The 22,183-nt window shown below is 35.4% G+C and overlaps 1 protein-coding gene across 4 annotated transcripts in view; it reads left to right on the top strand.

Moving 5' to 3' along the window:
* The window catches only part of smash (smallish), a 125,910-nt gene that overhangs the window by 74,817 nt on the left and 28,910 nt on the right, over positions 1-22,183 (top strand). Inside the window, exon 3 of one of the 4 annotated variants that reach the window (XM_065345930.1) lies at positions 21,838-22,044. The exons of the other annotated variants lie outside the window; for them this stretch is intronic. The gene's annotated coding sequence lies outside the window, so the exon portion shown is untranslated. The remainder of the gene's footprint in view (positions 1-21,837; positions 22,045-22,183) is intronic. 4 annotated transcript variants of the gene reach the window in all.

Below are 22,183 nucleotides of genomic sequence, written 5' to 3'. Positions count from 1 at the left end.
AATTTTTAAAATTGATGGATTGAAAATGTTTGCCTTACCCTACTCCTTACTACTCTCCAAATTTGAAGCAGTCAAATTTCACTGCTTAGCAGTCACGACATTTTGTCTTTTTAAAAGCAGTAGTTTTTTATTGCAAAGACAGTAGAAAATCTACTGATTTGATCAGTCAAAATGATTTTTTACTGACCAACTCAGTAGATTTTCTACTGTTTTGCAGTGAAAAACTACTTCTTTTAAAAAGGCAACCCTCATTCAAACGAATTCTGTTCCAGAACTTTTAGCATCCCTTCCCCGTACATGAAAAATGGAATGAAAGGAAAATAAAGGTCCGAATAGGCCATAATTTCCAAAAAAATATTCATCAAAAAAACTTTCCAGAATTTTGAAATTTTTTCATATGGATAAGTGGTTAAAAAAGAAGAATGGCGGTGAATAGAGTTTTGAAAATAGAACGAATTTTGTCTCAAGATATTGTACTCGTACAAATTTATTTGTCCCTTTAATTTTTAATGTGGGCTTTTTGTTTATTTTATGTTTTTTTTCTTTTTTTCAATCTTAATGGCACCCAATCGTGCCCAAATCACAACTTTCATGGTACCTGACTCAAAATACTCGCAGTTGAAAAATTTTTGAGTTGATAAGTTCGAAGTGAGTACAAAGATGACAATTCTTTAAGGTACATATGTTGTTGGGATGGAAAGAAAAGAAATTTTGTGTATTTCGAATTATTCGTACCTATTTTCACTTTTTGATCGGAGCCAATTTAATTTTGTGACCGTGCTCCTCGTGCATGATTTTTGCAAACATACGTAGGTAAATTCGTATCTATTCGCATGTACAGTATTAAACGTTGATTTATTTAAAAGAGAAGATTCGAGTGTGTATGTACTTGACAAGGTTGTTCATTACTTACAGTACATATTTTCAAGATACCCTATCAGTGCTAATCGCGTTGTTTTCTTATGAAAATATAATCGCACTGCATTCCTTTGTTCACAAATACGTATGCTTTTTTAATGTTAGTTTTTTTTTTTTTTTACTACTTACACTGTACACATTGACGTAGATAGGCACCATAAATCTTCACAAAACATCTTAAGGTGACGATGACGTTGGAGAACACGATGAGAAAAAAATTATTCCAAGAGTGAATTCGTTATAGTCCTCTCGACGATGCCAATGATGATCATGATGACGATGGAGCTATAGGCAAATCACCTATGAGATTTTTAATTTTCATTTCGTCTCGATTGGTCGGGTTATTATTAATTTTCACGTCGAATTATCTCAATGCTAATTCAATCAACGAGCCTTTATGTGTAATAAAATGGCACTCGGGCAATATTTTTAGCCGATTTATCATTTCCATATAGGGTAATGATTACAAACAAAAAAAATCAGTCAAGGTTTAAACTTTCCTATACGGTACATTGTGCGTAAGGTAAGGTAACTTACCACTGTGATGAGGCAACTCGCCTCACAGAAGCGTAATAATTTTCCAATTGTACGAGGCGCTCGCGGACGCTGGTTTATCGTCGAATCGTCGCGTCGCTACTCGCGTCGTTTACCGTTTTCTCATCTTCAAAGGTTGATTTCGATTTTAGGAGCGTTTATGTTGGTATTTTTAAAAGGAAGAGGCATCTTTAAAAACACGTCCTTGATTGTTATGCGGCTGTTTACCGGGCGCAATATTACTATAATAACGGATGTATATTATGGTATTATTGTAAATACATATGCAACACCACGACTATGTACATAATTCGTTCAGTCATCGTGTGTCGGTTTTTATTGTTTTATACGGTGTCGGTTTTTCAACATGGTTTGTATACACGTAATAAATCGAAGGTGTCCTTCGGAGATCAGGTGGTCTTTTCCCACTTCTCTCTCTTCTCGCGATGATTTTGTTTTTAGCCTACTAAGTAGGTACATACGCGTATAATATGTACTGTAAGGTGCTTCTTCGGCTCTTCACATTTACATCGTCCTGCATGTCCACGTATACGAATATCGTCTGCTGCGATGTATCGATGAAGCATATCCATTAGGTGCGGTATTAAGTGAATTTACGCGAAATTAAGTGCCAATCAAATGGTTATGGCGTGGCGGACAGAAAGGGGGTATGATCTCGATCACATGTATCTATAGATACTCGTATTAAGTTGTAAACATCATGTAGGTTGTACTACGTTTAGAACATGACTTGGGTGCGGTTCGAGTGCATTATGCAGTCAAGTTTCGAGTTCTTTTACGCGTTATTCTAGTTTAATTTAAGGGCCAAGGGCGAATTTAGAATAGGAATTTTTCTTATGTACATCGATCGGCAGCAGCTGCAGATTATACGGTATCCTTCTTCGTATTTTATCGACTCGCGAAAATAATGGTAAACTTGTAATATTATTTGTACATATTTTTCAAGAACTTATTTTGGTAATTTGATGTAAGAAGGTGATTGCAACATTCAGTCTGTATTCTTTTAGTATTGCATTTTTGAATAAGTAGTCGAATGGTGATGCAAATTTGTAACACTTTGACGTTACACTTTCCTTGTATAAGGTACAGTTTTTTTTTACTAAAAAATTCAATGTAATATTGCTATAGTATTTGTTAGTTATTGTTAAAACATCTTTGTTGAGCCTCAACTCGACCAATCCTCAACCTCAGCTCAGATCTAACCGAGCCTTAACCTAAATTCAGCTTTAATTTGGTCTCTGTTAGCCTGGATTCAACTTTATCTCAGACATGGCTTTGTTTTAGTTTCCCATCAGCTTGAAAATTGAGAAAAATCTTCAAAAAGAATCAGAAAATTAGAACTGTTTATATGCTGACCAGCAGAAGAATTTTTGAGCAACAAAAATAGAAAAATCAAAGGAGCGTTCAAAAATTTACCATTAAGCCAAATTTCAGAAACTGGATTTCATTTTTCAATTTCTGCCGAATTTTTGAAAATTCGAATTCAAGTCAGCTCTTTTTCCAAGAAAATCAAAATTTAATCAGATCGATTGGTGGTGGTTTCGAGCGAGATGTTCTGGAGTCTCCAGAGAATTTTTGGATTTCAAACTTTTGGAGCAGAATGTTTAACCGAACTGTTTTCTTGCAGGAATTGCCAAAAAGTCTTTTTTTTTCTTCTTTTAGAGTTTGGATTTTTTTTCATTTCTTTTGTGTGGTAAAAAATTGAAAGAAAAACATATTCGTACCTACAAAATTTGTTCCTTTGAAATTATTTTGCTTATTGTCTCATTTTATGGAAATTTTTAATTGTTTTAAAACTGGAAATCTCGAAAATTTCCTGACGATGGTTCCAAAACAGTACGAAACCACCACCAATCGATTCCAGAGGTCAAAAATAGCGCCATACAGATTTCAGCTATTTACTTGAATTTGATTGAATAAATGAGCCTCTGACTTTTCAAAAATTTGCCAAAAATCCAGAAACGAAATTCAGCATTTGAAATTTGAGTGGCGACTTTTCGGATAATGTTTCGATTGTTTTTATTTTTACCCGACCTGAGATTTTTTTGACGATTTAAATATGTATCTTCCTTGTTATACCCATCAATGTCAAAAAAAATGAGTTATAAATTTCAAAACACACCTCCCCCAACAAATTGCTTCGGCAAACGCCCAGATACAACAGCTTAAGTCTCAGCTAGCCGTGCTAGTGTGAAAATCCCAAGACATATCGACAAGTTGGGCGTTGACAAGATCTCACAGCCAGCCAATATTACTCAAGTTGAGTGTAGAATTTTCCCTTAAACGGGTCATGAGCATAATTTACCTTCTGATTATGGTCGTAATACGTGGAAACACGATCAATACATCGTAATTTGCCGACGCTGGTTCAAAGTTCAAATTTATGCTTTACACACGTTAGTTACTCGTAGGTATATCTATAAGCCTGTAACTAGCGTATATAAGAATCGCCAGCCAGGAACGATTGGTCGCCTTTCATGCGTGCACATGTGTTTTTTTAACAAGTTTTCTGCTTCAACGATGATCGACGGCGTGCGTGTGAATTATATACCTTTACCTAGACCTACGCGAGTAGGTACATCCAAAATGCACATTCGAGAGAAATTCCCCCTATGGTAGGTATATTTAGCTGCGACCGACCGCGATACCTTCACCGGCCATATACGTCTACGAGTTCGTATAATTATAACCGAAATCTAATTTTCGTCTTCTCAGTTCTTGCCTAAATTTGGTGGATTAATTCATCTCGTCGATGAAATCGATCATCTCTCTTGACACGAATTCCACGAAATTCCTCGTTTTGTAAAACCCTTCCTCTGTGTGTGGAAAAATTCCGTAAATCGCCAGCAGAAAATAAAATACTTACGTTATACTTCGTATAAAAACAATAGAAGAACAATGCGCAACAACCAACATCAAAATACATCCTGTTACGACCATTTTACGGTCTAATTATACGCTCAACAGTCAACAAGTCTGATATTTTGTCAACCAAGTAAACGTAAACACAAAACATCATAAGTTGTATAGTTCGTTAGACTCTTTGGAGGTGTTTTTTTAGACATACGAGTATTCTACGGCAACGAGGAAAAAAATTCCTACTTTATCGCTGCCTGAAACTATACCTACACTTAATATCTCCTTATAACCGAATAACACACTGCATCTCTTGACTTCCGTTCGCCACGAATTCTTGCATTTTTAATACGAACGCGACGGCGGCGGCGCGGCGCGGCGACCGACGGGACGCGGACGCGTAAACGGTACGACGAACCTTTCAAAATTCACCTTCGAGCGAACCGTCCACGTCCTCTTGAAGCTTGGCCATGCTGGACACGACGATGACCTTAAAGTAAAAGTCAATCACATCGACTGTCAAGTTCAATCGTTTGTTGCATCTTTTCAAGACAAGCTCAAGTTACGTACCTATACGTACGTAATCGTAAAAATATCTAAATTTTGCCAACGGGAACGGCAGTTTCAGTTTAGAGTTGAAGCTTGAAGCAAAGGCAAACCAAACGCACCATCCGTCAGTAGGTTAGAAGGGGTAGGCGAGGCGGAGGAAAACTCGTCGATCAGCAGCGCGAGCTACGTATTTAGCCAATGCTTCCGGATCTTTGCTGGTACCACCATAGTCCATAATAACACCTTCCCTGAACCCTATGGTTCTACAGCCTACGTTTTAGTTAATTTATTTGTATAAATAAAAATTCTTTTTAAAATGGCGTGTGTAGTAGATTAATTCGATAAGATTCTACCATTTTTATCAAATACCATCTTTCCTTACTTGAGCTTGAATTTTTTTCTGACACTTTATGGTGTTCGGGAGGCGAAGAGATTTTAATTAAACTGCATACTTATAGTAGGTATGTTATGTATCTGAACACATTTTATTTGCGTAGGTCTGTGAATAAAGAAGCATTTTAAAAATAATAAAATTGCTGAATACGATAAATAAAAACTCATTCGGTTATTGAAGAACGGAAACACGTCCGAATGAGTGTTTTCAACACGTGATAGCTAAGGTATTAATTTGCATACAACAACTGACAAGTAATATGATATTATTTGCACCACTTCGGTGTAGAAATCGTTACAAAACATTCGTTGTGGTTGTCGATTTTTATGAATATGTTTCGTTATTGACGAGAAGTATATCATTTGAATAATAAACGAAAACAAGGCTCATTCATCGAATATTATTTGCTTACTACAGAACTGACTGACGTATTATTTACTCATTTTGTTCACTTTGTAACCAAAAAACACTGATCATACGTATAAGACAGCGACCCAAAAAATCTTTGCTGCTCAAACAAAAAATTGAAGATCCTGCAAGAATTTGAATTTTTCCTTAAGAATTGCAGAAAATCATATTTCTGGTCACATTTGAATTGTCATTACATTCAAAGGTCCAATTTTGGCATTCAAGTATGACGAGGAGAGGAGGAGACGACAGTAGTTTACGAGGTCTATTTTTTAAAAACACAAAATATCTCTAAATCCCAAAATAGATGATTGGGCACGACTCTGAAAATCTTATTTCTATGTCATATTGTAACTATAGTTACAATATGACACAGAAATTGAGAAAAGGTGAATTTTTGGGCCGAAATTGTTGGAAAAATAAAGTCATTCAATCTAAAAAATGTACGATTGGATAGCTAAAATTCTGAGAATATTTTTTCTACGTGGGTCGTATATTCTAACCACTAACAAGTTTTGAGAACCTCTTTCGACATAGATGACCAAAAATTGTATTTTTAAGCCCAAATTTTTTCAAGAGAATGCCAGAAATCTCGAAAGGCCCTGGTACTGTGAGCATGGTGATTTGACCTTTGAACCAGATTCTCGTTCAACATTGTATCGAATGATGATTTTTGAGCTCATGGGCAAATTTTCAGTCAGTTGCACTCCGAGGGATGGCAGGACCTCCCAAAATATGTTTTTCATGGGATTTACGTTACCTCGAGTTGTTTTCAAGCGAAAAGAAATGTGACATTTTTTTAAAAAATTTGATCCTTCCCCCTCCCTCCAAAAGAGGAAAAAAGATATTACATTACATGAGTGAAGACGAAAATTTTTCGAATTTTCATTCTGCCTCTATTACCGTTTGAAAGCTGATTTTTCTTTTAATCGAAAGCTCTCAGCGCAAGTAGGCACTTTACAGAAAAAAGGGTCAATTTTGATTTCAAGGACAAATTTGGGGATAGGGGTCCTAAAATCAAAGCGAGAAAAATTCAAGAAAATGTTTTTGTCTTGATTGCATCGGTCTCATGAGGACCATAAGATAAAAATGCCTTCAAAACCATTTTTTTGTTGGGATTTTTGAACCCCCTTCCTCAATAATTTGAAAACAGTGAAATGTAATCACAACATTTTGATACTTCCCCACGAGGATCCTAAATTTTGATCAGAGTAGTAGGTACTCGATGCTCTTCTTGCATGTATGAGTAGGTACTTCAAAAAAAAATAATAATAATGCGGCATTGTTTAAAATGCCTAGATAGGTAGGCCCTACAGTAAATATTACTGTGGTTTGTGACCAAGTCTGGGTATTTGAACTCGCCTCACTCGGTATAGCCGAACAGATAATAATCTGTCAAAGAAGAATTTCTGATTGCGAGGACATAATGTGCTCATCTTTGTCTGATTTTAAAATCACAACTTTTCTTATCTTTAGGAAGACGACGATGAAGAGGAAGAGTTACGAATTTTTCAAAAAGATTATCGTATCTGTATACGTTTACGTAAATGGTTTGACATTACACACGCGGGACATATTACGAGATGTGTAGCCCTTGAAATGTCGCTTATGGAATTACTTTCGACATCATTAGTCCTATACCATCATATGTATGCTGTTCGTACCTATAGTATATCTATCCTGTACATATACTGGCGGCTATTTGTAGGATTTTTCTAATTAGATACGTCACTTTCTTCAACACTAATGTCTAATATCTCCAAAGCTTATACGGTACCTATTCCTTACATACTTGTATTAGGCGACCATTGAAAGATAGATAAAAAGCGGAGAAAAAAAGAAGAAAGAAAAACAGAATCCCACCGTAAGCATTACTTAACGCGTTTGGTCCGCCTGTGGCAACTTTAGAGATACTTCATTAAAAATGAATACAATCGAATCTCTCGAATGATATTCGAAAGAGTAGTACGAGGTTGTGTATGCGTGGTGATACTCGTATTTGTCCCAGTAGGTCTGTAAGTATATTACTGTGTAGAATGATATAATCGCAGCATCGATTATTCTATTAGCACTCGAAGAGTAAACGTTTGGAATACTTACGGTACATCTAAGGGCAGTCAATAAAGAGAAAAAGGCGCGTTAAATAATAATAAATCCATAAATTCGTTCGTATGTGTATGCTGGCGATTGACTTCCGCATTATAAGCTATAGCCGAACCATAAATGACGATATACGATGGTTTATTGAATAGTTTGGAGGAGAGTGCTGCGTATACTTACCTAGTACCTATATAGTTCTATCACGATGTATAATAGTAGGTAAGTATAATTTGAAAATGGCCGATAAAGTGTATTAATCGTGACATCGAAAAATTTAAAGATGATTTTCAACAGCCCGTCACCTCTCGCTGTAACTATGTCCATTATATAGCAATTAAATTCTCGATACAATATCGCAGCTATATCCGACTCCGAGTAGGAAGAGAAAGAAAGGAATTTGACAGATTGTCTGTGTACGGAAGAGGATAGGTAGGTACAAGTATGTACCTATATAAAAGTCGCACTTATTTGGAACAGGTTAGGTTAAGAATCGAAATGTTGTTCGTGTACACGAGACGATGAGTGTACCTAACCTAAAAGTAGGTACTGGGTACGCATCAATGTGTATCGTGGATACTATAAATTCATAATAAATATCTAAATATAGCTATTATCTTTTACACCGAGTAATAATGGAAAAAAATATAAGAAATTGGCATCGACGATGACGGCGGCCACGGCCGACCGCGATTTATCAGCACTCAGCAGAGATGCGAGAGGTGCCTAATCTTCGTACAGCTTCATATAAAGATATCGATCATTATAAGCTAAATCCTGTATAACTGTTCGATGACCGAGTACGTGGTAGTAAATGGCGAATCGGGTAAATAAAAGATCATGTTTGGTGTTTTTTTTTTCGTGATTGCCGGAAGCGTTATTTGGTTGCGAGGACGGCGGCGTCACGCCTAAGGCTTCTTGGTCTTGGTCTCTCGTAATAAGGTGTAACGTTCTGTGTAATACACCTACTAATAATAATCGTAATACACGCTATGTGCGTCGAAATAAATCGCATCGTTTAAGCTGCAACTATTAAATGGGTAGGTATGCACCTACTATCCAGTACCCAGATAGCTTACTACCAATGTACAAGGTGTCCTGAGAGAAATCACAGCTAAAATGGATGATGGGATTGAGAGGACTTCTCGATAATCAAGTGCTCGATGATCGTACTCTTTATTTATGCAATGATGACCCAGAAGAAGAGGAGATGATGGAAATTTTCGATATATAAACACATTGTATGGTCCTTTTTTTTAATCAATAATACAGAATTTTTGTTATCGATCGTAGAAATTTAAGGTCTGACGGGCGGATTTTCTGACGCTGCTGAGATGGCTATGAACGATTGAATGAATGAGTTTGATGAACTCATTCTATCAGAAAGATGCATGTTTGGGCTGTTCCTATTCTGATACTAAATCAAATCTCTAGAAATATAGAGTACATCTAGAGGCTCTCATAAATGAGATAGAAAAAGTGGAGAAAATTGTATTACCTATTAGTTGAAAAATTTTAGTCAATTTCTCCCATTTTTTTTATTTTTCATGTTGTCAGGATTATAGTTCTGACTTGAATAAGTACAGTAGATGAACTATAAATAATAGTTGAATTGTGGAATAATTTATTGAAAAAACTAATCCATTGTTTTATTTCTGTTTGTTTCAGGTGAGTACAAATTACCGATATAATGCTAGTTGAAATACTTACATATCTACTTTTATGAACGAGAATAAGTGAGTGATTTCGTCCTTCATTAACTCTGTATTCAAACTTATTGCTAGCGGGCCTTTATGTGACATCAATGTAAAAATGTGACACATAATGCAACCTCTTAGTAACACAGTGTCAAAATTTGATGCTCGATGATCATGGATTTGAAGAACAGAATGAGAATGGAAATCAAAAAAAGCAAAAGAACGATCAAATTTTATGAGAACTACATAAAGAGCAATTGAGAGAGTGCTAAATACATTTCTGTTGAGAAACAAAGAGAAAAAACTGCGAACAGAAATTTTTAGTTTACTGGAGGATCAAAACAAGAACGTTTCTACTCTTTTTTCACCCTATTTTGGTTCTCATCAGGTTTTTGAAAAATTGGCCAAAAATGATTGTTAGGTATTAATAAGAAGAAGAAAAAAAAAGGTCTACTTAAGCCATTCAAGTTGATAATTGATCACACTAGCTTTCAGAAAAAAAAATATTTTATCAACAGGCAGAAAATTTTCTGGATCGAACAAAAAACAAATCAAAACTAGACAGCTAAGCAAAGCTTAGCTGCAAAGTGTGCGTAGCTAGCTGCCTTTTCTACAGCTATAACCGTTATTACATCTAGGTAGTGCATAAGTGAATCAACCATGTCACAGTGATGAGAATTTTTGAAACTCTCACTGCTTCAAAATAATAATTGTTTTTCAGTGTTTTCATATTTTCCAAATTACAATAGGTATTTCAGAATAATTTATAAGCTTGTATTGCTTCTAAATTAAGAAATTTCTAGTTGTTTTTCATAGTTTGCATTGTTTTAAAATTTACAAAATTTCAAATCGATTTCCCGAATTCCCCATCGCTACAATTTCATAAAGTTTTCAATAAATTTTCAGAATTTTGCATTGCTGCTGAGTTAGGAAATTTGCAATCAATTTTTAGAATTCACATTGCCTCTAAATAGTCAAATTTTGAATAATTTTTCAGAATTCTTATTGTCTTTAAATTAAAAAATTTCAAATTCAATTTTCAAGTTCATATTGTCCACAAATTGTAAAACGTTTACTCAATTTTTGGAATTCACATTGCCTCCAATTTTTCAGAATTCTCATCTTCTTCATAAATATTACAATACTTATTTCATATAATTTTCAAGTTCACATTATCTGCAACTTACAGAACTTTTAATCAATTTTTGGAATTCTCAGCATCTCTAAATACAAATTTTCATATTATTTTTTTTAGAATTTCCATTGTCTTCAAATTTATAAATTTTCAAACCAATTTTCAGAAGTTGCTTTTTATTCTAAATTAAGAATTAAATCTTATAAAATACCTATGTTAAGAATTTGCATTGCCTATTACACGAAAAAAACATGGGTAATTTTTACAAAAAAATTTAACTAAATACTCACAATTAAGTACCAGATCCCATTCAATAATTTTTACTGTAATCGTATAGTAAAACTTATCATTTTAATAAATTTTGCTATAGGTACCAATAGTAAAAATCATTTTGTTTTAATAATTTTTACTAAATCATGATAATAAAAATTACATGTTTCAATTGTACAAAAATTAGTTTAATTTCTCATTTTGAAGTAATTTTTAAATTATAAGTAAAAAGTTAAAAATTATTCATGTCAAGTAATTCTTACTTTATACTTATAGTTATAGGTAGACAAAAAATTAATGAAATGAATTTTTAGTTAGCAAATGATATCATAATTCATAACTCAGTTTCAGCATTATTTTTGCCCCATTACCATGTACTACATAGTAACTCCAAAGCATTTACCTATCCAATTTTCCTACGAAAAATCCGTCACCTACCTACTTACCTCACGGGGATTCGAACCTGGGTCCCTAAATTTCCTATTCCTACCTACATGCCCTAACCCACTCAGCCACAACTTTGCTACAAGGGTTAGGGCATTAAAATATGTAGTGGTAAACACTGACTTAGACTTACTCTCCCACAAATGGGTTGGAGTAAGCTCACGTCCAACTTACCTAGTATACACTTAGACAAGGATTCACCACTAACTAAAAGTAAACAAGTCAACACAATATTCCTTTCAGAGGTTTATTGCACAATACTCGATTACAACTTTGTACAAGAACAACAATGAACTTATAACTTCTGCCTAAAGCGACCATCAGAAAACTGCGAGGCGGATATAGCCGTCCGTTTCGGCCGTTGTCTGCTCTGGCGGAACTAGTCCGACCAGAGCGCGCTGCTAAGCAGTGCTGCCTCCGACCGAGGGCATAAAGTTCCCTGCTATGGCGAGTAATTGTGGTCCTCGAATACCCTCTACAAATAATATATTTGTTTGGTAAACGCCCCACCAAACCACGCCCACTTGGAATTTACAGCTAACAGACTGGGGGTGTAACAGGGTACAATGAAACACAGCTGGTGATGGAATAGAGTGGGGGTATAGCAGGGTATAATGAACGGCAGGTGTTCTACAAGTCCCCTTTTCCCTTTTTTAGAATTTAATGCATTAAAATAATGAACTAAAATTGCAATTACTCAGCAATTACCCATCCGAATTGAATGAAAATTAATCTATTCTCTCCGCCTTAATGATTCTCAAATGGTGTCCAATAGGTACAAATAACGGTTGGATAGCTTAAGAGAACATTCAGTTCCAATAAAATTTCATTTCTCAAAGCGAAGCCAATAGTGTGCTACGCACACTAAAAACTAATATACCACTAGGTCAAATTTCAGGGACTGAATTCCATTTTTCGATTTCTGGTGGAACTTTAGAAATTAAAACTTGGTTTATTTTTTGTTTGAAAAATCAGAATGGAAACTAATAATATTAGCTGAAAGAATCATTTGCCACAGAAACGAATAATTCGAGTTTATAGGGTCAGAATTCCATTTTTGTCCTTTTTTTAATGGCAATTTGTGCAAAACTGAAAAATCCCAAAATTCTTTGGTCGAGCACTGAAGGATTAAAAATCAGTTGGAGACTACAAAACAATTTTAAAAAACATAAATCTATTTTGGAGACAAAAAAAAGTATTTTTAGTTGATGCGTTTGTAAATGAGAAATGAGGACTTTTCAATTTTCCTTCCGAAAATAGTCGCAGCTGGAAAAATTTTTGGTCTTGAACTAAGTACATATTTGAGGGTAATTCTCAGAAAAAAGGTCAATTTTGATGTGCATAATTGTGAAAAATAAAAATTATTTTTTTGGAAAATTTCAAGTGGGAATCATTTGTATAGGTGTCCCAGATCCCTGTTCTAGTGTTGGCCTCAATTCAATCCCCCCCACTGTGGACCCCGGCCCCCCTAAAACAGCGATAATTAGGATTCGACCATCATCGATGTGTAATATGTCGATTGATATGTTTTCGAGGTCGTAGAATTCGAATCTGGAGTTATTTTTTATGTAGAGGTGGAGGGGGAGGCGTGGAGAGGGGGAAAATGTCAAATTTTGCTTATATTATCGTGTAATATGTCAATTTATGTTTTTCAGGCCGCAAAGTTCGAATCTGGACTTATTTTTATGGTAGGGGTAGTGGTGAGGTGTGGGGAGGGAGAAAATGTCAAATTTTGCTTGTTTTATCGTGTAATATGTCGACTAGCGCGGTAAAAGTACAGCTGTCTGAAATTTGGCCAAGTCGAAGGACAAATGGGCGCTGGACAAGCCGAAGGACAATCTCAACGTTTTTTCGTTTCTAGCCTTACCTACTGGACATTATTCGATTTTTAACACGTAATAAATGTGTACTTATCATGTAGAATAACTTCCCTTTCTCAATTATCGTTTTTGGCGGGTTCATCAGGGTAAATAAAAAGGCAAGCCGAAGGACACCAATTTTGCGAAATATCATATTTTCAGAGACAAGTACGATCAGAACGAGCCATTGCGTAGGTTATGAGAATAACATTGCGGGGTAACATTTTTATGAAGACAGTGAACCAGTGCAGCCACTCACCAGAAAAAAATATTGGATTGGGAAGCTACCAAAAATAATTGAAAATTGCTCTAAAATTTGCGCAAAAAGTGTGTGACAGTTTTCAATTGTGAAATGTCAGCTTCCTATGGACTTATTCCAATTGCAATTTGCACAATAATGGACCTTCGTGTTCTATGATAATGAGAACGTGCCAATTTTTCCCCAAAAAAATGAAGTTCATGACACTTTATAACATTCATTTTCAAAAACATGGTGTGTGACAGCCAAGTCGAAGGACATTTGGGGTATAAAATCGAATGTACACCAATGAAAGGAGGGGCTAAAAATTTCAATACCATATGTGAAATGTGTGGGGGATGATCCTTGAATGGACCAAGAAAAAAAAAAAAAATTCATGCTAAAACCTTTGAGAAATTTGCCATGTACACGATTTTTACCTTTTTCTGAGAATTACCCATGAAACAGATTTTAAAAATTTGTTCCTAAATTTACCGGAATGGCCACGAAGGCGACGAATATTTTAATCTTTTTTATGAAAATTTTCTTACAAATTGAAGATCCTAAAAGAGGTTCCAAAATGGCTCGAAACCACCACCAATCGATTCGAATCGTCAAAAATGTGATATAAACAAAACTTAAGTATACGAATAAAAACAGATTTCAGCCTGAAAAATTGGCCATAAATTTAAAAATGATAGAGGTGTATTTTTCTGTTATTCTTTGGATTTTTTGATACCCATAAATTATTTATGTCCTTGGTGCTGAAAGAAGAAACTTGTAAGTCACATTTCGGTTTTTCCAAAACTTACCTACTTTGGAAAGGATTTTCAAGTGATTAACAAGATATGATTAAGAGCCGTGTGGTGAATTTTGAAAAAAAATTTCCAGGTGTGATTGAATTTTTGAAAATTTTTTTACTATTAAATTGAGAGATCGGACTCCAAAGTATCGATTCATTACTTAAAAAATATGTAATTTTTATTCGTTTACGAGAAAAATTTAATCAAAATTCACCACTTAGTTAAGTGATTCTTATGTAGGGTCTATGAATACGGTCTCTAATCGCCATTCATTGTTTGATTCCATCTCCATCCATCAAATCATTACAATGTTGTGTCCTTTCATCTTCAAAAAAAAAAACCGTTTACGTCATGTATATAGCCTTGTATGCACTTGTCATTTTTTGAAGGAGGGCTGAATTTAGAAGAAAAAAGTATTCAAATTTCGACCCTTTACGAAGTATCCTGTAATGTGTAATACTTTATGAGTTAATTATCGTTGGCGTCGGTCATTTTTCCAATAGGTTACGTATCTATCGCGATAGCTTCACAGTATAGCTATTAAAAGGGTTCTGTGTGAACTTGTTGATGCGTTTATGAAAACTTTTTCTCATATCTGGGAAATAATTACACCGAATGGATCTTTTTTTTCCCTATATAATAATGTGTAAGAAATTATTGCGAAAGATCGGAGCCAACTGACGACGCGACGAAGGCATTAACCCACCAATCGGCGATCCACCGATCGCGGTGGTTCTCGGTTCTTGCCGTGAATTAGTTATTAATTAAAATCGGCTATTTTACCATCTGCGTGATTGGTAATGATACACGATGAAATTCATTGTAGATAATTTGCGGTTGTTATATTTAAAATAACAGAACGCAGGTAAATAAAGCTCGCTATAATTTCGTGCATATGTATTTCTATTTACACCGCGATAACCTCCTCAGGGTAACACCCACCGATTAAACGTTTATCGTAATTAATTACCTATAACTGGTTTACAAAATCCAAATCATTACGAGAACTTGTAAACGTTGGTGCCTTTTTTTACATTTATTTTTTTTATTTTTTCGTAACGTAACATCGACTTTATAATGTGGTTTTTTTCGTAATTTTTCTCCATATATCGACGTACCTACAGTTGATTGACCGCTTTAGAAGGTGTAGCAGACGTATGAGAACACAGTAGGTACCATATATAAGTGTCTTTGCGTTTATGAAATCATAACCTTTGTGGGGAAAAATTAATGGAACGTAACGAACAAATAAGCCGGAATATGTTAAAATGATTTAAAGCGAATGTTTCTCCTTCGCATTTCTAAACAATTACTCGTATACATACTATAATTCGTGTACCAGTACCTTTCTGGAGGAGATGAAGGGAAAAAACGAGTAATTTTCATTTCAGAAACGCTTATCGAGGTTATTAACTAATTAGAAAAGATTCAGATGTTTGAAAACGTTGAATGAAAAAAAAAAAAAAAAAAAAACATATTGAAATGGTTTCACCGAATTGAGTAATCTATTTGTCGATCTACTAAATTGGGTTATTCATTGACCACTGTTTTGTGCTGCTACGTTTAAAAAAAGTGTCGTTTAGGAAGATTAATAATTAGTTTACCGAGAAAGTGGAGTGGTTTATTTTTCCTTTATAAAACTAATTGGGTTATTTAGTAGAGTAAGTGATTCTATAGCTCGTGGATAACGTGAATGTGAGATTAAAATGTGATGACTTGAAGTGCTACCTAGTTTCGACGAGAATATATGAATTAAGACACGTTGCGTTGAGATGTGTTTCGTTTGAACTTTCTAAATTGAGGGAATTAGTGGGCGGTGGTGCCAGATTTTGAATACAGCTACCGAATATTTTGGTTTGGAATCGTGTCGAGTTTTGATGTTTACTTTCGCTTGGTTTCGGAAACCGATTATTTTGTAAAAAAAAAAAAAACAAACAAACTTGGTTGGAAGTACGTTAGGTTGATAATTCATTTTACGTAATTTTCGTTTTAAATGGCTCGAGGTACAGGAACAGGAATTCAAGTGTGAGAGACGAGTTGATTATTGGTAATTTAATTTTTCAAATAGCAGGTGATTTTCTTGCATATTATGTACATTATTTTGGTGTGTATTAAATAAATATGTATTTGGGAATTACAAGAAAGGATAGGTATGGGTAGTTGGGTACTCGTATGTACCTACAGGTCCTTTGACTTTCGATTAGTTCAGATTGAAGATGATGGCAGAGATTGATTCAGAGGAAGTTATAACATCTCTAATTTAAAAAATTTGATTTTTTTCCTTTCCACGAGCCTCCTACTTTGGGATGCTTGATTTGGGACAGAGATGAGCTCATGGGATCTATGATTCGGTAGTCTGTTTCCTCCCTGCATTGTAAATTTCTCTCATTTCTTTTCTTTTCTTTATTAATATTTTGACTCAAAAAACTATCAAAAATTCATCCAGCACCTTCGAAAATCCCAAATTTCAACACCAATGGAAATACATAGTACGGAATACAGCCCAACACGATTGATAAATTAATTTGGAATTTTTCCCTCCCCCTCCTTCCTCTCTTTCACGTTTCGACCTCGAAATAATGACAAAAATTTATTCAGCATCTTTGAAAATCCACGATACAAAGTCGATGATGAATTTAAAAAAATTCAGTAGACTCGGGGATGAAGTTTTTGGACGAAGACTTGATCTTCCATCATGTGGAAGATTTTTTTGAGATTACAACTTTTTTTAAATCACAAATTTATGTTTTAAATCAAAACCAGAAAAGATATTCAATCTTCGTCATTTTCATTCAAATGTCGGTTTTGCATTCGTCAGCTTGCATGGGGCTCCCATTTTGCCGTATCAGTTTATTATTAATGATACATTCCACTTTTCCCCTTCTCCATCTATATTCTATACCTAACCGTTTTATACTGAATTTTTTCAGCTTCTTCAAAAGGCAACAAATTTTTTGCGATGTAGGTAATGGGTAATTGTACTTGGGCAAAAAATTTCTGTGCAATTTTCCACGTGTCTAGACTGTACTTTTTCTCTGTAAATTGTTGTATGTACATACTTACCTATTTTTTCGAAGTTCTTATTAAAATAACGTATCATTTATGCTCTTGCCCTAACTATTTATGTAGACTTACGCTCTCTAATCAGAATTTTGCATGTCAATGTCGGTGTAAGGTAAACTTTCTGCTGGTTATTTTATTTTTATTTTTTCAGTCAATTATAAATTAGAGAACATAACATTTACGAGTATACAAGCTGGAAAAACAAGGTACCCTACGTGTAAGAATAACTTCCATTTTTTCCATTCGAATTAGAAAACACGTAGCATAAAATATGCATTTCACATATTACCTACAAGATATTGCCGTCACCAATTAAGTCGATTTATCATCAAAAATCGCCAATAAAAGTGAAATCATTGTCAGTTGACAATCAGCTTGCGTGCCGACTGCCGAGTGCCAACTTTTGCATAGATGGAACTTGGGGTAACATGATGGAAAGAGGGAGGTACGTGGACTCGTACTGTACACAATGCACATGCGAGTATGTATCGTACGCAGTACGTACATACAAATCATAGTAAACATACCGGCACATGCTGGAAACAATGTACCTACATTGCAAAACTATGTTAACTTACGAGGAGTAATGATCGAATGCGTATTTGCGGCGCTGTGGTATGCAACTTAATGAACACGTATCGAACAAGATCGTCGTCGATGGCGATGCACTGCAGCGCCACCGCTCGTCGTCCCGCCCCATCCAAAGCCATTTAAAAGTAGGTGAAAAGTTTTTAAGTACATGTCGCGATCTTAATACCACGTGATTAATAACCGGTTTTCGCTGATTCGTAGAAACATAGTTATAGGTAGGTAAGGTACACGGTGTGTACTTTTTTCCTTGTTTTGAGCGCGGTATCGAAAAGGCTACGTTGAAGAATGTTTTTAACCGTGTAAGTACGCAGTATGGTCGAGGGCGCGGGGGAGGAGTGTTTTCTCGCTCAATTTTTCATTTGCTTCGTATTTTGATTGCGAGCGAAAAATATTTTTTGAAATAAGTTTTTCCATTTACATATGACAAAAGAAGGAAATAGAATATTAAGGAAGATGTTCTTTTATTAATACTCAGTTATATACTCAAAATAATCCGGCGTTGAGATCCTATAGAACGCTTGAAAATGATTTTAAAAACTCAAGAGTGACGTAGGTAACTGAATAGCAAAAAAGATTGTATTTTGACTTTGGTGGGTGATTACGTTGGCACCTTTTTGTAGTACATATAGGTGCCTACGTATGACTCTTCGAAGAGTTGCCTCGATCTTGATCTACGGCGTGGATGGCGTTGTCTTCGGTTATGTTCTTTTTTTTTGTTCAATTTGATGAATGGACACGCGTTAATAAATGTTCAAGGTTGCGTGAGTAATTTAATTATAAGAACTCAGCGAGTAGATAATTCATCCGTGTAATCGTGCTCCGCTTAAATAGCTAATTAAAATTACGTATTATATCGAATGAAGAGCATTGTAAAACTAGAAAAAATACTACCTACACTTATTATGTATTGTATTCGTAGATGCGAGAAGCTATTTGTTGAATTTTTTTTCGGAGGGTTTTTGAACTCTTTTGGCAGCGTGAGCCGTGAAGGATTTTGCTGGTAATGTGCGGTAGTGTTTTTCCTTATACATATACAGGGTGTTTCTATTAGGGGTTTCTCATGATTATGTACCTACTTGAGATGTAGGGAAATTATAAAACTTCATGCGGAGAGGGTGCCTATGTATTTCTGAATTTGCAAGTTTAGTCATTTCAAATTTTTACTGGAGATTTTCACCCCTCATCCTCCCTAATTCCCCATTGTACATCCTTTGAAACGCACGTGTTTTTGAAAACTGAATGACTAGAATTTTCAAATGTTATAAGCCTGATCCTGAAGGCAATAACCCTGAATTCTGTCGAATTTTTTCGACTTCAACAACAGCGTTCAAAATGTTGAAAGTGAATTCTTTGCAAAAGGCTAAATGGTCATTCCACGTTGAAACTTCCGAGCTTTTTGTAGTTGGGTGATTTTTTCAATATTTTCTATGCGAATACTGAGACTTTAATGAGAAATGACGAATGGGATAAATTGCAGTTCTCTGAGTGCAGTTGGAAGTATAAGGTATCGGAGCTTATAATTTCGAGGATTTTTATGTAAATTTCGATCGTGGATGACTAAAAAACTAAAATTATTCCAAATTTTGAAACTTTTCTAATTCGAGGGCCCATAGAAGTACTTTTTGGAAATATGGTGAAAATCAGTGTCGCCAGTTTTTTATGCACCAAAAATTAGCTGAATGAGTTCAAGAATAAGAAGTATATCTTCATCGCATTCGTGCTCAAAAATATTGGAAAAATCACCTCAAATACAACTTTCCATGCTGATCAATACATATTATGTAGGCATAACATTTATTATTAATTTCAGGTGCTTAGATTCATTTTTTGATTTTTGATGAATTTTTGAAAATCAAATTTCACCCAATTGACCTACATAGAAAACTGAAATTCGGAATATACTCCATTCGTAACCCGCCAAATCGATTGAAAACGGTTTGAAACCGTTCTTTCAGCAGTTCTAAAAAGTTCCAGAGGCATTAAAATGATTTCCTCCGGTTGACGCAGCCTGTTAAAATTAAGGCCCAAAGTGAATTTTGGCTTTCCAATTTCATTTGGATGAAATTTTGTAGAAATTGTAAGTTTCAAAAATCTTCTGAAGGCTTCAGAACTGCTTAAAATGATTGAAACCGTTTCCAATCGATTTGGCAGGTCGAATAAATAGAGTATATTCCGAATTTCAGCTTCTTCTAAGTCAACTTGGTGAAGTTCTGATTTTTTACTCATTTTTGGCTCTTTGATTTTTTTTAATTCACCATCGACACCATTCACCAAAAATTAGAAAATGCACTTCAGCATCTAAAATTTTGGCTGCTGATATATTTATACATGCTCCTTCCATCTAACTTTGTCCGGTTCAAAAATGTTTGTGTGTTAGTCCAAGTTACTTTGTTCGTTTGAAATTCTAGCTGAAAGCTTTCCTCTTCTCTTACCTAGCTATGCTTTTTCGTGATTGGAACTCAAATCACGCGAGGTTTTTCGTTCCTAAATTTTACCCAAATCCAACATATGGTAGAGTCTCTCAATAGGACACCCTCTTGTTCTTGTATCATATGTAGTGTAACTAATGATGAAAAATTACGCGATATAGGAGTTCTTCTTAGAGTTAGTTAGATAACCTAGTGTTTTATACGCTCACATGCTGCGTTCCTCGGCATTCCCTATCTAGCTATGCGATGCCATGTGCGCGCAATATTGGAATTGAAATGAATCGATAAAATCTAAAGTTTTTCGAACCAGTTTTGCGCAGATAAAAGTACGATTTTATAGAATCTCGCGCCTCGGTTTAGGTTCCCAGCTGCGTGTACAACGGTGTAAACTTAAAGGCCGATTACGTAGATTGCCATATAAATTACGATCGAGATGGCAATGAGCTCGAGCATGAGGCTCGAGCTGTGTTCTGCGTTAATTCTCGTAGTATCGAGAATATAGCCTATAGCGGAAGTGACCGAGTTAAATAGGCTATAGGTAAATTATTCGCGGTCCAGAGTGTGCCTATAGGATGAATAGGATAGGTAGAAGTACCACAAGAAACCGAAGGGGGAAAGAAATAAAACTGTGTAAAGTTGGCAGAAGCTGTACGGCTTGTTTACGACCGTAATTGCCCGGCGAAGAAAGCACTATTGGGGGTTTGCTGCGTCCGTCGAGAGAGCTAGTTAGCATTTTGATATATGAGAGCGTTCGCTCCAGCTATGCACTTGTTAGATCCAAGTTCGAAGGTGAAAAAGCCTTGTAACCTGCATTTATCGGCCGTATTAGTAGGTGGGTACATGACAACGACCGGTGCATAAATCGACCTACGGTTTTGGCTTTGGCGTGTACGTAAGTAAAGTACGTCTCTTCTACGTATGTATATCTGTACGGTATACGAGCGTACGAGTAAGTAAATCGTAGGTACCCAACTACCCATAATACAAGCTACAAGGTACAATAATGCTCGTGTAGCTCGAATATGTTACGCTCGTAAATCCTGTACCTACAAATTAGTCCTTATACCAAGCTATTTGCCCGTATGCGGAAAGTTGAATGCTTCGGAGACATAAGATCATCCCATAAATTCGCGTGTTCGTATTATTTTGACGTTGTTTCGTATATAAAGCTCGCGTATACCTTATTTACGTACGGTATTTATTTTTTTTTTCCACCTCGATCCAAACATGGCATGTGCATGATTTTGCTTCCTTCTGTTGCCATTTGGTACACCCATAAGATATACCCTTTTTGAGGTGAATTTGGTGAAATTCAGCGCAATGTCCATCGTCCATGTCCGGTATTGCCGTATGAGGAAATAGTTCACTACGTCAATTTGTCCTACCCATGTGTATTACGTTATATGGTTTGCTGATGCAATCTGTACCTATAGGTATATCTGTATTCTGGTGTATTTTTTTTGTTGCGCTTCATTGTAATGATAATTATTGTGTAATTAACCGCGAATGTGTGTTTTTTTATATGTTACAGGTAGGGCATTATAAACAATATTATGTCGTTGGGATTTATATAAGGCGAGGAAACGAGCAAACGATTGTTAGCAAGTTGCGCGTGGAATTTGGAGCGAACTTAATTCCAACCGAGTGAGGCAGCAGCGTCGAATAATTTCCAACTGGCGAAATATAATGATGGAAAAAAACAACTCGGTTGTGTTTTTTTAGGAGATGAAAATTACACGTACGTAGTTTTAGCTTCGGGTCAAACGTATGTATTGTATTTTTTCATCATGTTCGAGTCGATGATGGTGTTGGTTTCTTTGGAGGATGTGTATTGAAAAAAAGGGTTTTTATGATTGAACGACAGGTGTTACCATATG

Source organism: Planococcus citri, chromosome 1 (assembly GCF_950023065.1).
Source record: "Planococcus citri chromosome 1, ihPlaCitr1.1, whole genome shotgun sequence".
Lineage (NCBI taxonomy): Eukaryota > Metazoa > Arthropoda > Insecta > Hemiptera > Pseudococcidae > Planococcus > Planococcus citri.
Note: the sequence above shows the minus strand (reverse complement) of the source record. Positions and strands in the feature narration are given on the sequence as shown.